This window comes from Mytilus trossulus, chromosome 10 (assembly GCF_036588685.1).
Source record: "Mytilus trossulus isolate FHL-02 chromosome 10, PNRI_Mtr1.1.1.hap1, whole genome shotgun sequence".
Taxonomy (NCBI): domain Eukaryota; kingdom Metazoa; phylum Mollusca; class Bivalvia; order Mytilida; family Mytilidae; genus Mytilus; species Mytilus trossulus.
In genome coordinates this window covers 28,873,873-28,891,668 of record NC_086382.1, presented here as the reverse complement: position 1 = coordinate 28,891,668, position 17,796 = coordinate 28,873,873, and the positions used below count along the sequence as shown (strand labels likewise).

General features: G+C 31.3%; 2 long non-coding RNA genes across 2 annotated transcripts; both read right to left on the bottom strand.

Annotated features, from left to right (window-relative positions):
* Positions 1-5,753: 5,753 nt before the first annotated feature.
* On the bottom strand, positions 5,754-8,461 carry LOC134686141 (uncharacterized). Its single transcript, XR_010101551.1, has 4 exons — positions 8,402-8,461; positions 7,827-7,899; positions 6,314-6,543; positions 5,754-5,850 (listed from the first exon to the last, which is right to left on the bottom strand). It is a non-coding gene; the product is annotated as an uncharacterized LOC134686141 (long non-coding RNA).
* A 4,066-nt stretch (positions 8,462-12,527) lies between these two features.
* LOC134686140 (uncharacterized) lies at positions 12,528-15,292 on the bottom strand. Its single transcript, XR_010101550.1, has 4 exons — positions 15,216-15,292; positions 14,628-14,700; positions 13,094-13,323; positions 12,528-12,631 (listed from the first exon to the last, which is right to left on the bottom strand). It is a non-coding gene; the product is annotated as an uncharacterized LOC134686140 (long non-coding RNA).
* Between the last annotated feature and the right edge of the window lie 2,504 nt (positions 15,293-17,796).

Here is a 17,796-nt window from a genome sequence, read left to right as displayed (position 1 = left end):
TTAAATAACATTACCATATTTTTTTAATATTGCCATCTAACGGGAGGTTTTGCTCGCCATAAAACAATACTCAACCAAACATTTTTCTTAAAAGTATACTGTTCTAAGTCAGAAATGTGACAGATGTTATTACATAGTCCGTTTCATTTACAGACATTGTTTTCTTTTTAAAAAAATCAATAAAAGGTTTATTGTACCTTCAAACAGGGAAACGAAACTATAAAATGTAACAGTCAAACAAAAAGCAACGAGACACTTGTATATATATATATAAAATGAGGGTACTTTTTATATGGCCTTCCAAATACCGTTTCGATCCCTAACATCACTGAAGAGACATTTATTGTCGAAATCCGGATATGGTGTACTAAAGAAATATTGACACCGAATGTTTGTGGCACAACATCCTGTCCACAAGTTAACAATTATTTTTTTCTGTGACGTATTAAATTTATATTAGGATCCATTTTGTTACATCTTGTGATCAATTTTATTTGGCAATCGTCTATGGCAGTCAGCAGGGTTAAAGAACATTAGTTGTTCGACCTGTTAGTCAAATGCGTTTTGTTTAAATATACTTTTTCACTCTTTTGGTCTTTTGGGAAATGTTGTTTGTGCTGTTTTTAGACCCTTCTACAACGAAATTTGTTTGACATGCACACGTATAAAAATTGCGGTTTTTATCCAACGCAGTCATAGGTTTGAACGTAGTTTTCAATTTAGACTCGTTATATATATGTTCCGGACCATATGAGTATTTGGACCATACGCGTATGGTCATGACCATATGGGTATATACTCATATGGTCCGACCATACGCGTATGGTCGGACCATACGCGTATGGTCGGGGTAATTAACACTCTGTTACAGTTTACTTTTCATACTTCTAAACTCTTCATATGGTATGACCGTTCATTCAAAATACGCTATCATAAAGGTAATTTTATCATTATATTATAATAAAAAGATAAAGCTAAATAATAATAAAAAGTTTCACATAGTTACTTAATTTTACTTAATTGTCAAATTTAAAGTAAACACATTTTATACCGATGGTCATTACCGATTTGTTATTACGAGTAATGGCAATATGTCGACTTAAAAATTAAATTCCAAAAATTTCTTAATGAACTGTTGCATAAGAAGTCACTGGAAAGTATCATACTATTAATTTATTTAAGTTGTGTTGTGAAGATGGTGTATTGCAGTCATTTTACGATATTTGAGATCTAGAGCTTCTTAAAAACACCGTAGACATCAGAATTGCCAAAGACCTCGGTACCACTGAACGCAGCTGCAAAAAAGGCTTGTTTTTCACTCGCAAACAAAATGTGTAAATGAAAAAGATCGTGCACAAATTTCTTGCAAATGCAAAAAAGCTATGATACCGTGTGGAAGTGAATGTCATCCAAACCTAAATGCAGGAATGTAACTAGCGATGAAAACTAACTATGGCATCAATATTAAATTTTACGTATTTTTTTTTATTATAAAATTACAAAAATTGTCATGTTTTAAACCATCACTGTTTTTTTAGATAAAGTTTTTGTATTATTGAAACGTTTATAATGTAATTTGAAAAAAATATATATACCTATATGGTCCAAATACTCATATGGTCCGGCCCGTTAATAACCAAACGAGTATTATACTCATATGGTCCGACCATACGCGTACGGTCGGACCATACGCGTATGGTCGGACCATATGAGTATACGCATATGGTCATGACCATACGCGTATGGTCCAAATACTCATATGGTCCGGAACATATATACAACTCGTCTAAACATCAACCCAACAATGTTAGATCTGTAAATTTGCTTACGCAAATTTTTGGTTCTTCCCTCGCCGGTATTCGAACCCATGCTACTGTGATACCGTGACACCAAATCGCCTGCACTGCAGCCGTCCCGCTAGACCACACGACCACCTGGGCTCTCAAAAAAAGAGCTTTTGGTGGGCATGTGTTACCTTTCCACGTCAGTTTTAATCTAGCGGCGTACTACAGTACATGATATATAAGGCATGAAGATGTTATTGTTACAGATCAGCTAAATTATCTATAGTAAAGGATCCTACAAATTAATGTAAGATACAGTCACAGAAAATAATTATATTCATAAGTACGTCTGAGTCAGTGACAACCCTACAACAGATGTATCCATCGGATCGCCATCAATGATGGTGATACATGGCTGTGTACATAATGTATATACAACTCGTCTAAACATCAACCCAACAATGTTAGATCTGTAAATTTGCTTTCGCATAGTTTTGGTTCTTCCCTCGCCGGGATTCGACCTATGCTACTATGATATCGTGACACCAAATCGCCTTCACTGCAGCCGTCCCGCTAGACCACACGACTACCTGGGCTCTCAAAAAAGAGCTCTCGGTGGGCATGTGTTACCTTTCCACGTCAGTTTTAATCTAGCGGCGTACTACAGTACATGATATATAAGGCATGAAGATGTTATTATTAGCTCGAATGATAAATATTATAAAAGGCCAAAAAAGGTACGAAGCTGAAGAACATTGAGGAGCACAAATTCCTAAAAAAAAATGCCAAATACAGCTAAGGTAATCTATTCCTGAGGTAGAAAAGCCTCATAATCTTTTCTTGGATAGTAAACACATAACAATAACTAACCATTCATTGAATCTATATCACTATACCAAAAAAGTAGAATTCTAATTGTTTATCAGAATATTGTTTTATTTAGTCATATATGTGTTATTGTTTGTCAATTTTCACTTTAATTACGTTAATCGGTAATTTATAATGTAAATAAATAGTAATTAAATGTAAATGAAACTGAATCATAATGTTTATGCCCTTTATATATCTTTATCTTTCTAATATTATACGTATGCATTTTCTGATATTTGGAAAATTTCGAAATTTTTAATCATATTATGTATATTATTCAGTTTGACGAGGAATGAAAGACAAGAAAGACTAACCAATGAGATGTAAATGCTTACCGCATACATTACGATTACCAGATACAGACATTATGGAACACTCACTTATTTATCTATATTATTGTTTACATATCTTAAAAATTATAAAGTTTATCTATTAACTAAAGTATCTACAACGACAAGACATTGATCTTTAAATGATTTCTACGTTTTCTATTATAAACAGTATGATCGTTAAAGTGTTTTTTTGTGTTTCGGTATCTCTACTCAGAAGATACATATTTATTATGTTGAAGGTGGAACCTAACACTACAGGGAGATTTTTATGTTTAATTGAAAAGAACGATAAGATGTTAAATTGAATTCATGAAACAAAAATTCCTACACACAATTGATAAACAAAACTAAAGGAAAAGCGCTGTACTTGCATTCTTCGTCTCAAAGAAAGAGAAAGTTGGTCGAGGATCTTTCAAGTTACACTCATTGCAACATTATAGATTATTTAAGGGCCCCTGGTTGCTAAGTGGTTTAAGTAGTTCTACTACTGTAATAACTATTCAGTCAACACTGAGGTTGTGCAATCGACTCTAACCATAATTTAATAGAATTGACAGTTTTCCTATCGAAGGTCTGTGGTTAAGTCCAAGCACTCCATCTTCCAGAGAAACAGCAAAGCTTTGAAACCAAATATTTGTATTTTTGGGGGAAATGTGATAATACAAACAAACACCACAAACATCTTCCTTGTAAGTGAAATCTTAAAGAAGAAGGTCAATAGATAGGTGACAGTCGACCTTTTTTCAAATCTCTTTACTCGATCAAGAGCAGAAAAATCAAGAAAACAAACATGAGGGAATTGCATGAACTTAAAAACAACCTGAGTACGTCGACCGGGTAAGTGTTTTTTTCCTATTTATGCATCACTAGCCATACGTATTCACACTCAGAAAAAGATACAATATGTATAATTACAGACCAGACGACTATTATTGTATCAAGGGAGTTAAGCCCACTTATCAGTTAAGCTAGTGATTAGAAACAATAATAACTCGCTCAGCCCAACAATTTGTAACGGTGATCGTAATTATTATGTAATATCGATTTTAGTTGTTCTTCCACGTGACTTATAAAGCAGTTTTTGTATTAGGTGTGAACATGCACGAGCGTAAAGTATAATCGGAGATAGTCAAATGTGATGCGATGGAGCAGAGGATATGTTACTGTTGTGAAATTTTAAGAGAATATTTAGAAAGTTGATATCATAACGTCTGTTATAGATTCTAGTTAGAAGTTGCCCATCGGTGTCAACATCGAGGAAATGATCAAGATAGGAACCAGTCATCATTCGAAAGTATTCGTATTACAAGTTGGCTAGGATACAAAAGAATACTTATTAAAAATGGGTTATTGAGTGACTGAACATCATCAATATACATATAAATAAAAAAAGAAGGTGTGGTATGATTGCCAATGAGACAACTCTTAAGTACAGACCACATGACACAGAAACTAGAAACTATAAGGCGCCGATTGGTCTTTCACAATGAGCAAAGCCCATACCGCATAGTCAGCTATAAAAGACCCCGAAATGACAAATTCAAACACGAAGACTGACGACCTTATGTGTGTAAAAAACAATGAACGATAAACTAGTATAAATCACAGCAACAAAAAACAACCTATCTGAATTGACGATGGATATGTTCCAATAGCCGAAACCTAAACCTGGTTTTTTTTGTTGCGTTTATGACGTCACCGAATTAAAATTATCACCGAGTCTCTACTGAAATGAGCAGCACGACCAATTTAGCATCTGCTAATCCTTTCACATAAGCTTGGTATCAATCCTAGTAATGTTTAAAATAGGAATGTGTTGTTCTTGCTTTGATTCAAGTGTTGGTTTGTATTCATTATGATTATGGAACATGCGTTTTGTCAACAGGCCCCTCTAACCTTTTAGAATATCACTTTCAATCAACTCAAGAAGTTTGAAAGTATTCAAGGTTGTTTACACATTTGATGATGGCTTTTGGTAGGATTAGAAGTATTCCGATATTACGCTAGTTTGTTGTATCTGATCTACCACCGTTTGTTTGTGTGATAATATTTCGGGGTTTTTTTGTCACAGTATTGTCCGTGTGATTTCGGCTTATGAGTTTGAAGTTACCTTTGGTATCTATGACCTCTAATATGAACCGTTTGAAAGTTATTAAAATGTTAAGCAATATGATTGAACACATGCCCCTGCCAATATAATTAAGTCTGGCTGTTACCTTTGTACTGGGGACCTACATAATATGTCTGTTACAAACTTCTTTTTAGATACCTGACTCTGTATACCCCTACGAGCATATATAGTCCTTGATTATTCATAATGTTTTTGATAATTACTCAATCATCTTATTATAACACATTTATATAGGAGGAAAAGGAGGGGTATGAACTCGAATGACTCAAATTCTCGGGAAAGTCCGACAAAATTATATGCAATTCGAATGATAACCAGTAATCAACCACTTGTGGGATAGTCCAAGCGGAACTTAAGTTTGATGGACATGTTTGAAAGATATAAAAGCGAAACTAATTCAAAATGACAAATGCCGACAACATATTAACTGTATGTTTGAAACCAAATTCGTTAACATCATTGATTAAAATGATCAAAATAATTAAGACAAATTAACAATAATTACTGACCCTCAAAAATGATTGCTCAGGTTCTTAAAAAAAATCAATCTTTTTACCACATGTTCCTTCAGACTATACTAATCTTTGAGAAATACAGAGAACTTCATATAAAATAATGATTAATAAATAAAAAAAAAATTATTGAAATTTTATTTATAATATTCATATAAATATATATACTCTGCAACTGTTCATATTGTGTCTATATATTGTTAGACGGTATCGACAAACATCTGAAAATGTAAAACAAGAAATATTACAAAAAATAAAATGTACTTTACAAAGCTGAAATTTCGAGAAGTTTACCGGCATTTACCTCGGTTATTCAAGAGATGATTTTCATACAGTTGACTTACAATCTTATTTTACGTATATATAACTGATTTGTACTATGCATTCCATTATATATATTTACCTTTTATAAACTATGTCATGTGTGTATTTCAGTTTTGTTTTAAATTATTTTTTTTATGTCCCTCCATTTTGTTTTTCGTTAAAACAGTCCTCTTTTGAGAATGTCAATTTGTGGAGCACTTATATTCACAGTTGCTTTTTTGTACTTTTATGCCATAATTAAAGTTATGCAGTATTGAATGGAACGATACATAGCAACAATCAATCAATATAGTTTTGAACGTTTGATTTCCTAAAAATCTTGAAAATCTAATATATTAAGTTAATGATAAATTTACTCACACTATATAGTTAATATAATTTGTCCTCATTGAATTCGTCTGAAGCAAATTCCTCAGTCTCTTCGTTAGATGGGAAGTCCCCTATGACCTGGTCTTGATTAGACTTCCTACACCAATAGCATTTGCATTTCGTTTTAAGCCAGCCTCCAGTACATTTTCCAAAACAGCGTTTAGTAAGACAGTGGATTTTACAAGCAATTTTAATTGGACAGCCATAATTAGCTTCACATACTGCAATATATATTAATATAATTTAATTTTAGATGTAACGCGTCTTCTGATTGGCTGACGTTATTTTGTTATCAGCCCAATATACATAATTTAGTCATGCGTTTTTTCATGGTTTTCTACAGTTTAAAATAGAATTTAGAATTAAGTTATAAGAAATGACTGTAATGTGTTTTCTGTCTATTCGAAACAACATAAAAAATGTGGTGCATACTATTAAATAGCCCGCTACGCGCGTTATTCAGTGTGCACCAAATGTTTTATGATATATCTTCATAGACAGAAAAAATTATTACAGTCATTCCTAAAATATATTTGAATAAGATCATTTTCGTTTGCTACTTCTAATTAAAACTATAAATTTTATCATTTGAAATCATGGTTTCCTAAAATTTCACCAAAATAATTTGTATAAGAATTTTTGAAGTTCGAGTGATGTATGGAAACATATAAAAAGCTACGATTTTGCAGCGTTACACCTTTACGAAGCTACAATTAATTTGTCATTTTGCAACTTTTCCATTACATAAAGAGACTTTAAATAACCAAAATAAAACCGAATACGGTGGTCCCTTTAATTTCTTTGCATCTTTAAAACGGAAATGTTCACAGCAATAAATATCGTTCAAATTTGAACTGTGTACAGCAATTACGTTTTATTTTCAGTCAAACTTATTTGACATACATTTTTCTAGAAAATACAATTTTAAAAAAGTGCATATTTGTCGTTGCTTGAGACGTACATTCTAAACATCTTAAGACTTTTCCATCCATATTAATTTGATTGTATATTTGATCTAATAGAGGGTAGATTTTTTTTTATCATTCAGATATTTTGCCTTAATCAGTATATTTCAATATTGGTCAAAGAAATCATTTTTAAAAATTCAGAGTTGTTGTGGTTGTTCACAAAGATAAATGTACAATTCCCTATTTACAGCTATAGCATATTGCTGAATCCAACCTATCAGATGATATAACATTTTTTTTTCATTTTTCTTCAGAATATTGTTAAAGAATGCGGGTAAACCAATGATGAAAATTGTTTTTGAATTGTTATTTAGTATACTAGATGTTCTGTTCTACACTCAGAGGTCATCATTTGCCGTATATAAAACCGTACATTATCAATTTAACAAGCAAGTATTTTTTTTAGAATTATATGTCATGTAATAAGTAATGTTGCCATTTCCTTTAAAAATTATGTGTATTTATGATTTTTTTTATAATAGTCTTTAAACGAACCTTGCGTTTGTTAAACGCATGTGTCTTATGTATAAACTTACCTGTGAAATATGCTACACAAAAACAGATAAGTAAACCAACTGCTGCTTTCATATTGGAAATTTTCTTGTCAAACTAAAAAAACAAATTGAATTAGAAATTTAACATGCGAAATCAAGTATGCATCATTGGTTGTTTTCTGTGAGTAAAAATATAAAAATAATTTTGACTGAGATTAAACTTGCATGGCAGATGATTTATGTCTAGCAGGAGATGATAAACTATCGACGTATCTTGCTTCTTACTCTTTTGAGTTCATGCGATTCCAACCGAGTTTTTTAATACTATATCTTCCTAATCGATGAATGAAATTTGACAATCGTTTTAATTAAACCCCTTTTTATCTGAATTCGTTATTGTAATCGAAAATCTTCCATATTTTTTTTATTTGAACATCCATGTATTTTCTAAATTTGAAAATGCATGTACCAAGTCAGGAATATGACAGTTCTTGTCCCTTCGTTTTTGATGCGTTTTGTTATTTGCCATGTGATTTTGGACTTTCCGAATTGATTTTCCTCTGAGTTCAGTATTTTTGTGATTTTACTTTTTATAAAGAAATAATAATTCAACTCACCCGTTACTGTTTTACAGATGTCAAAACAATTAAGTCAATCATCGCATTACAGAGATTTATATACATGCCAATAAACAAATTACGGAAAACAAAAAGGAAAATCATTTATGACCTTTGTATTCCTGTTTACTAAGATATTGTTTTTATTTTTTTGTAAATAGCCTAATTAATTGATATTCATATCCGATTCTTGACCCACTTCGTCCCTTCTAATTTGTTTTATTAGATTTGAACTTCAGTAGATTGCTTTACTTTTAACTTTGCTAACCCTATTGAATAAAAAAGTCTTCTTTATTCGCGTTTAACCAATAGTAAGTGGATAATATGCCTACATTTTGTGGTACTCTGTTGCAACTAACATTTGTATGTAATTCGTATATAGTTAGGTTTGTATCAAAAGTACATTACCTTTATAATAGAAACTGGATCATTGTAAATATGTTGTTGTTTTAGGAAAGACAAAGGTCGTTTGGCGGAAATGTACAAAATCATTTCATCTTGTCAATATGTTAGGTTGTAATTTGTTATAATTGTTTTTATTTAAGACACAATATGATAAAGTTGATATTATAAAAAAACTGTTACTAAACATTTCAAACTGATATTGTGGCTATAGTAATCATTTCACAGCATAAAGGGACATAAGATGTCATATTCATAATATCTGATTTGTGATGCCCCCGCAAACGAAAATTGGGCATATTGTTTTACCCCTGTTCGTCTGTCCATTTGTCCTTCCTTCTGTACTTGTCCGTCCCGTTATAGGTATATAGTTGTTCTACTTAATTTTCTTCTCATCTTGAATCCTAGGATGTTTTCGCTTTGCTGTCTGTGTTTACATATTTTAAAGGTGTGCATATGGTCAGGTTTTTAATTTTCACTAATATTTGCTTTTAGGAAGATAGTTGAAAGTTTCTAGATATTTCGTCTACCATTCAAATGCTAGGTGGTCAGGTTTTTCTATATTTATTTATATTTGTTTTTTACGAAATAGTTTTTGAGGGTATAAGCGGATAAATATTAAAGGTAATTTACAATATTTACATTTTGCATCTGCGCTATGTATTTGAAGGCGGGCAATTGTGTCTCTCAGACACAATAATACCTCAAAGAAAGTCCTACTTCGTTTTAACACAGTTTTTTTTAGAGTGGAGTGCGTGGGCATCGCTTTGTCTAGTTTGACTTAAATTCTCATGTATAATTCATACCATACGAAAAAAGGGATGAAAGAACCAGACGGACAAGCAAACTCATAAATTGAAAATAAACTGACAAAACCATGGCTAAAAATAAAAGTCAAACAGACAACCAATAGTACAGAAGACACAACACAGAAAACTAAAGACTAAGCAACACGAACCTCACCAAAAACTGGGGGTGATATTAGGTGCTCAGGAAGGGTAAGTAGATTCTGCTCCACATGTGACATCAGTCGTGTTGCTTATCTTATTACAAATAATGTAAATAGTCTTTTCGGTAGGTCACATGCTTGAAAAAGGAAGGGTATTGTGGTAACGATATAAGGAACAAATAAGATTTCACAATCAAACTCATAGAGCATATACAAATAAAATACTGAAACTCAAAGCCAAATTACAAAGTTCAAAAGTAACAATTAACAATGTATGGACTTGATCAAATGTATCAGGAGAGAATACGCGTTGTAAACTAGATGCCATCTTAATAACCATCAAGATTACTTCCAAATTCTGACGATAACCATCAGACCCGATTGAAACATAAATAGCAATAAAAATAGACTGATAAGCATGAAGAGTTATTTAATAATGATTGTTCGAGGTCTGTTTGATTTCATGTCATAGATTTGGAAGAGGTAAATCCTGGATCTACTTGATCATAAATTTTTTTATAGTGAATATTTTGTTTCACTTTTCAAATAAACTCATCATAGATACCAGGTCTAAAACTTAATATTTACGCCAGAGGCATTTCGTCTACAAAAGACTCATCAGGGACAATCGAATCAAAAATGTTATAAAAGGCCAAATAAAGTACGAAGTTGACGAGCATTTAGGACCACAATTTTTTTAAAGTTTTTCCAAATACAGCTAAGGTAATCTATTACTGAGGTAGAAAATACTTAGTTTTTCAAAAATTCAAAGTTTTGTTACAGTGACTTGACTGTTAGTGTTGCTCTCCACAAATTGCAACTCATTCAAAATTTTGACCAAATAGCAATTTGTTTTATAAAATCAATGTCGTGGTATTTTATTGCCTATGTAATCATTCAGCACGACATCGTCAATCTGAGCAGTCGAATTTTCTTGGTAAATTTTAATTCTGGTTAAAAGTTTATTAAGATTTTTATTTGGAGAGTTTTTTGTTTGATACTGATGTTTGAGTTATATATATTATATGTGTAGATATATGTATGAATTGTGTTTATTTCTTATTAAATATAGAGCATCGGCGTTGTCGTGCGACTATCTACTTTACAAAGTATTTGGTATTTATTATAGCCTTTTATGGCGTTTATATTCAGAGTGTATACATATATACTTGGAAAGTTGCTACAAATATTGATTATACTTGGATATTTGGTACAAGTATTGATTATGCTTGTTTATTTGGTGCAAGGTTTGGTTTTTATGTCTACATTGATGGGTGGTTTATACGAGGAGAAGTTACTGTTATAATTTTATACTGTTATACTGTTATAATGTTATAATCCTGGTACTTTTGATAACTATTTACTGCTGAGAAATTTTAAGAGTATATTTAGAAAGTTGATAGCATTACGTTATTTATAGATTCTAGTTAGAAGTTGCCCATCGGTGTCAACATCGAGGAAATGATCAAGATAGGAACCAGTCGTCATTAGACAGTATCCGTATTACAAGATGGCTAGGATACAAGAAATGAGAACACTCGATGAAAATGGGTTATTGAGTGACAGAACATCATCAGTATATGTATGAATGAAAGAGATGTGGTATGATTGCCAATGAGACAACACATAAGTAGAGACCACGTGACACAGAAATTAGAAATTATAAGGTGCCGATTGGACTTTAACAATGAGCAAAGCCCATACCGCATCGTCAGCTATAAAAGACCCCGAAATGACAAATTCATACAAGAAGACTAACGACCTAATGTGTGTAAAAAAAAAACCGATAAACAAGTATACAACAAAGCATCAAAAAACAACCTCTGAATTGACGTTTAAAGTGGGAATGTGTTGTTCTTGCTTTGATTCAAGTGTTGGTCTGTATTCATTATGATTATGCAACATACGTTTTGTCTTACCTTTAAGAATATCTCTTTTAATCAACTCAAGGGGTTTAAAAGTATTCAAGGTTGTTTTAAATTTTATAATGGCTTTGATGGGATTAGAAGTATTCCGATATTACGTTTCTTGTATTTGATATACCAGCGTTTGTTTGTGTGATAATCTGTCGGTTTTTTTTGTCACAGTATTGTCAGTGTGATTTCGGCTTATGAGTTTGAAGTTACCTTTGGTATTTATGACCTCTATTATGAACCATTTGAACGTTATTAAAATGTTAAGCAATATGATTGAACACATGCCCCTGACAATATAATTAAGTCTGGCTGTTTCCTTTGTACTTGGTTCTACATAATATGTCTGTTACAAATTTCTTGTTAGATACCTGACTCTGTATACCCCTACGAGCATATATAGTCCTTGATTATTCATAATGTTTTTGATAATTACTCAATCATCTTATTATAACACATTTATATAGGAGGAAAAGGAGGGGTATGAACTCGAATGACTCAAATTCTCGGGAAAGTCCGACAAAATTATATGCAATTCGAATGATAACCAGTAATCAACCACCTGTGGGATCGTCCAAGCGGAACTTAAGTTTGATGGACATGTTTGTAAGATATAAAAGCGAAACTAATTCAAAATGACAAATGCCGACAATATATTAACTGTATGTTTGAAACCAAATTCGTTAACATCATTGATTAAAATGATCAAAATAATTAAGACAAATTAACAATAATTACTGACCCTCAAAAATGATTGCTCAGGTTCTTAAAAAAAAATTCAATCTTTTTACCACGTGTGCCTTCAGACTATACTAATCTTTGAGAAATACAGAGAACTTCATATAAAATAATGATTAATAAATATAATAAATTATTGAAATTTTATATATAATATTCATATAAATATATATACTCTGCAACTGTTCATACTGTGTCTATATATTGTTAGACGGTATCGACAAACATCTGAAAATGTAAAATAAGAAATATTACAAAAAATGAAATGTACTTTACAAAGCTGAGATTTCGAGAAGTTTACCGGCATTTACCTCGGTTATTCAAGAGATGATTTTCATACAGTTGACTTACAATCTTATTTTACGTATATATAACTGATTTGTACTATGCATTCCATTATATATATTTACCTTTATAAACTATGTCATGTGTGTATTTCAGTTTTGTTTTAAATTAATTTTTTTATGTCCCTCCATTTTGTTTTTCGTTAAAACAGTCCTCTTTTGAGAATGTCAATTTGTGGAGCACTTATATTCACAGTTGCTTTTTTGTACTTTTATGCCATAATTAAAGTTAGCCAGTATTGAATGGAAAGATACATAGCAACAATCAATCAATATAGTTTTGAACTTTTAATTTCCTAAAAATCTTGAAAATCTAATATATTAAGTTAATGATAAATTTACTCACACTATATAGTTAATATAATTTGTCCTCATTGAATTCGTCTGAAGGAAATTCCTCAGTCTCTTCATTAGATGGGAAGTCCCCTATGACCTGGTCTTGATTAGACTTCCTACACCAATAGCATTTGCATTTCGTTTTAAGCCAGCCTCCAGTACATTTTCCAAAACAGCGTTTAGTAAGACAGTGGATTTTACAAGCAATTTTAATTGGACAGCCATAATTAGCTTCACATACTGCAATATATATTAATATAATTTAATTTTAGATGTAACGCGTCTTCTGATTGGCTGACGTTTTTTTGTTATCAGCCCAATATACATAATTTAGTCATGTGACCGTGACGTCATCAGCGTTTTTTCATGGTTTTCTACAGTTTAAAATAGAATGTAGAATTAAATTATAAGAAATGACTGTAATGTGTTTTCTGTCTATTCGAAACAACATAAAAAATGTGGTGCATACGATTAAATAACCCGCTACGCGCGTTATTCAGTGTGCACCAAATGTTTTATGATATATCTTCATAGACAGAAAAAAATATTACAGACATTCCTAAAATATATTTGAATAAGATCATTTTCGTTTGCTACTTCTAATTAAAACTATAGATTTAATCATTTGAAATCATGGTTTCCTAAAATTTCACCAAAATAATTTGTATAAGAATTTTTGAAGTTCGAGTGATGTATGAAAACATATAAAAAGCTACGATTTTGCAGCGTTACACCTTTACGAAGCTACAATTAATTTGTCATTTTGCAACTTTTCCATTACATAAAGAGACTTTAAATAACCAAAATAAAACCGAATACGGTGGTCCCTTTAATTTCTTTGCATCTTTAAAACGGAAATGTTCACAGCAATAAATATCGTTCAAATTTGAACTGTGTACAGCAATAACGTTTTATTTTCAATCAAACTTATTTGACATACATTTTTCTAGAAAATACAATTTTAAAAAAGTGCATATTTGTCGTTGCTTGAGACGTACATTCTAAACATCTTGAGACTTTTCCATCCATATTAATTTGATTGTATATTTGATCTAATAGAGGGTAGATTTTTTTTATCATTCAGATATTTTGCCTTAATCAGTATATTTCAATATTGGTAAAAGAAATCATTTTTAAAAATTAAGAGTTGTTGTGGTTGTTCACAAAGATAAATGTACAATTCCCTATTTACAGATATAGCATATTGGTAAATGCAACCTATCAGATGATATAACATTTTTTTTTTCATTTTTCTTAAGAATATTGTTAAAGAATGCGGGTAAACTAATGATGAAAATTGTTTTTGAATTGTAATTTAGTATACTAGATGTTCTGTTCTACAATCAGAGGTCATCATTTGCCGTATATAAAACCGTACATTATCAATTTAACAAGCAAGTATTTTTTTTAGAATTATATGTCATGTAATAAGTAATGTTGCCATTTCCTTTAAAAATTATGTGTATTTATGATTTTTTTTTATAATCAAGTCTTTAAACGAACCTTGTGTTTGTTAAACGCATGTGTCTTATGTATAAACTTACCTGTGAAATATGCTACACAAAAACAGATAAGTAAACCAACTGCTGCTTTCATATTGGAAATTTTCTTGTCAAACTAAAAAACCAGATTGAATTAGAAATTTAACATGCGAAATCAAGTATGCATCATTGGTTGTTTTCTGTAGGTAAAAATTTAAGAAAAAAATTGACTGAGATTAAATTCGCATGGCAGATGATTTATGTCAAGCAGGAGATGCTAAACTATCGATGAATCTTGCTTCTTACTCTTTTTTGTTCATGCGATTCCAACCGAGTTTTGTAATACTGTTATCTGTATGTTCCTAATCGATGAATGAAATTTGACAATCGTTATAATTAAACCCCTTTTATCTGAATTCGTTATTGTAATCGAAAATCTTCCATATTTTTTATGATTTGAACATCCATGTATTTTCTTCATTTGAAAATGCCTGTACCAAGTCAGGAATATGACAGTTCTTGTCCATTCGTTTTTGATGCGTTTTGTTATTTGATTTTGCCATGTGATTATGGACTTTCTAAATTGATTTTCCTCTGAGTTCAGTACTTTTATGATTTTACTTTTTATAAATAAATAATAATTCAACTCACCCGTTACTGTTTTACAGATGTCAAAATAATTAAGTCAATTATCGCATTACAGAGATTTATATACATGCCAATAAACAAATTACGGAAAACAAAAAGGGAAATCATTTATGATCTTTGTATTCCTGTTTACTAAGATATTGTTTTTATTTGTTTGTAAATAACCTAATTAATTGTTATTCATATCCGATTCTTGACCCACTTTGTCCCTTCTAATTTGATTTATTAGATTTGAACTTCAGTATATTACTTTACTTTTAACTTTGCTAACCCTATGAATAAAAAAGTCCAATTGTTTTACATTGTCTTATCGGGGCCTCTTATAGCTGACTATATGCAGTATGGGCTTTGCTCATTGTTGAAGGCCGTAAGGTGAACTATTATTGTTAATGTTTGTGTCATTTTGGTCTTTTGTGGATAATTGTCTCATTGGCAATCATACCACATCTTCTTTTTTATATTTTTTATTCGCGTTTAATCAATAGTTAGTTGATAATATGCCTACATTTTGTGATACTCTGTTGCAACTAATAATTGTATGTAATTCGTATAGAGTTAGGTTTGTATCAAAAGTACATAACCTTTATAATAAAAACCTGATCATTGTAAATATGTTGTTGTTTTAGGAAAGACAAAGGTCGTTTGGGGGAAATGTACAAAAACATTCATCTTGGCAATATGTTAGGTTGTAATTTGTTATAACTGTCCTTATTTAAGTCAAAATATGGTAAAGTTGATAATAAAAAAAAAACTGTTACTAAACATTTCAAACTGATATTCTGCCTAAAGTAATCATTTCACACCATAAGGGGACATAAGATGTCATATACATAATATCTGATTTGTGATGCCCCCGCAAACGAAAGTTTTGAAGTATTTTGAAGGTGTGTATGTGGTCAGGTTTTTAATTTTTATTAATATTTGCTTTTTAGGAAGATAGTTTTTTCAGTTTTAAGTTGAAAGTTTCTAGATATTTCGTCTACAATTCAAATGCTAGGTGGTCAGGTTTTTATATATTTATTAATATTTGTTTTTTTTAACGAAATAGTTGAACTCAATTTGAGGGTATAGGCGGTAAGTTATTATGGGTATTTTAAAATATTTACATTTTGCATCTGCGCTATGTATCTGAAGGCGGTCAATTGTGTCTCTCAGACACCATGATATCTCAAAGAAAGTCCTACTTCGTTTTAATACAGTTTCTTTCGAGTGGAGTGCGTGGGCATCGCTTAGTCTAGTTTGACTTAAATTCTCATATATAATTCATACCATACGAAAAGAGGGATGAAAGAACTAGACGGACAGGCAAACTCATAAATTGAAAAAAAACTGACAAAACCATGGCTAAAAATAAAAAGACAAACAGACAAGCAATAGTACAGAAGACACAACACAGAAAACTTAGGACTAAGCAACACGAACCTCACCAAAACCTAGAGTTGATCTCAGGTGCTCTGGAAGGGTAAGTAGATTCTGCTCCACATGTGGCACCAGTCATGTTGCTTATCTTATTACAAATAATGTAAATAGTCTTTTCGGTAGGTCACATGCTTGAAAAAGGGAGGGTATTGTGGTAACGATATAAGGAACAAATAAGATTTCATCTGTGAAATGGTAATTCATTTACGGTCAACCAGCTCATTATGGCGTACGTAAAATTTACGAAGGGATGATTTTAACTTCACCATTTGGAAAAATACTAAAAAAGAGGGACGAAATATACCAAGGACAATCAAACTCATAGAGCATATACAAATAAAATACTGAAACTCAAAGCCAAATTACAAAGTTCAAAAGTAACAATTAACAATGTATGGACTTGATAAAATGTATCAGGAGAGAACTAACGTTGTAAACTAGATGCCATCTTAATAACCATCAAGATTACTTCCAAATACTGACGATAACCATCAGACCCGATTGAAACATAAATAGCAATAAAAAAAGACTGGTAAGCACGAAGAGTTATTTAATAATGATTGTTCGAGGTCTGTTTGACACGAAGAGTTATTTAATAATGATTGTTCGAGGTCTGTTTGATTTCATGTCATAGATTTGGAAGAGGTAAATCCTGGATCTACTTGATCATAAATGTTTTTATAGTGAATATTTTGTTTCACTTTTCAAATAAACTCATCATAGATACCAGGTATAACACTTAATATTTACGCCAGAGGCATTTCGTCTACAAAAGACTCATCAGTGACAATCGAATCAAAAATGTTATAAAAGGCCAAATAAAGTACGAAGTTGACGAGCATTGAGGACCAAAAATGTCTTAAAGTTTTTCCAAATACAGCGAAAGCAATCTATTATTGAGGTAGAAAAGCCTTAGTTTTTAAAAAATTCAAAGTTTTGTTAACAGTTAATTTATAATTTTGAACATATCAATGATATCTCAAGTCAACACAGAAGTGTTCAATGTTCACATTCTTTTCTTAAGAGTTACCAAACAGACTTGATTACCAAAGAAACTAAGTCAGTGGAAAACATTACACTGCTAAATATTCATTTTGAACACAGGACTGTAAGGTACGCATCACATACAAATTAACGAGAACATTTTTTTCTTGGCAAAAGTTCA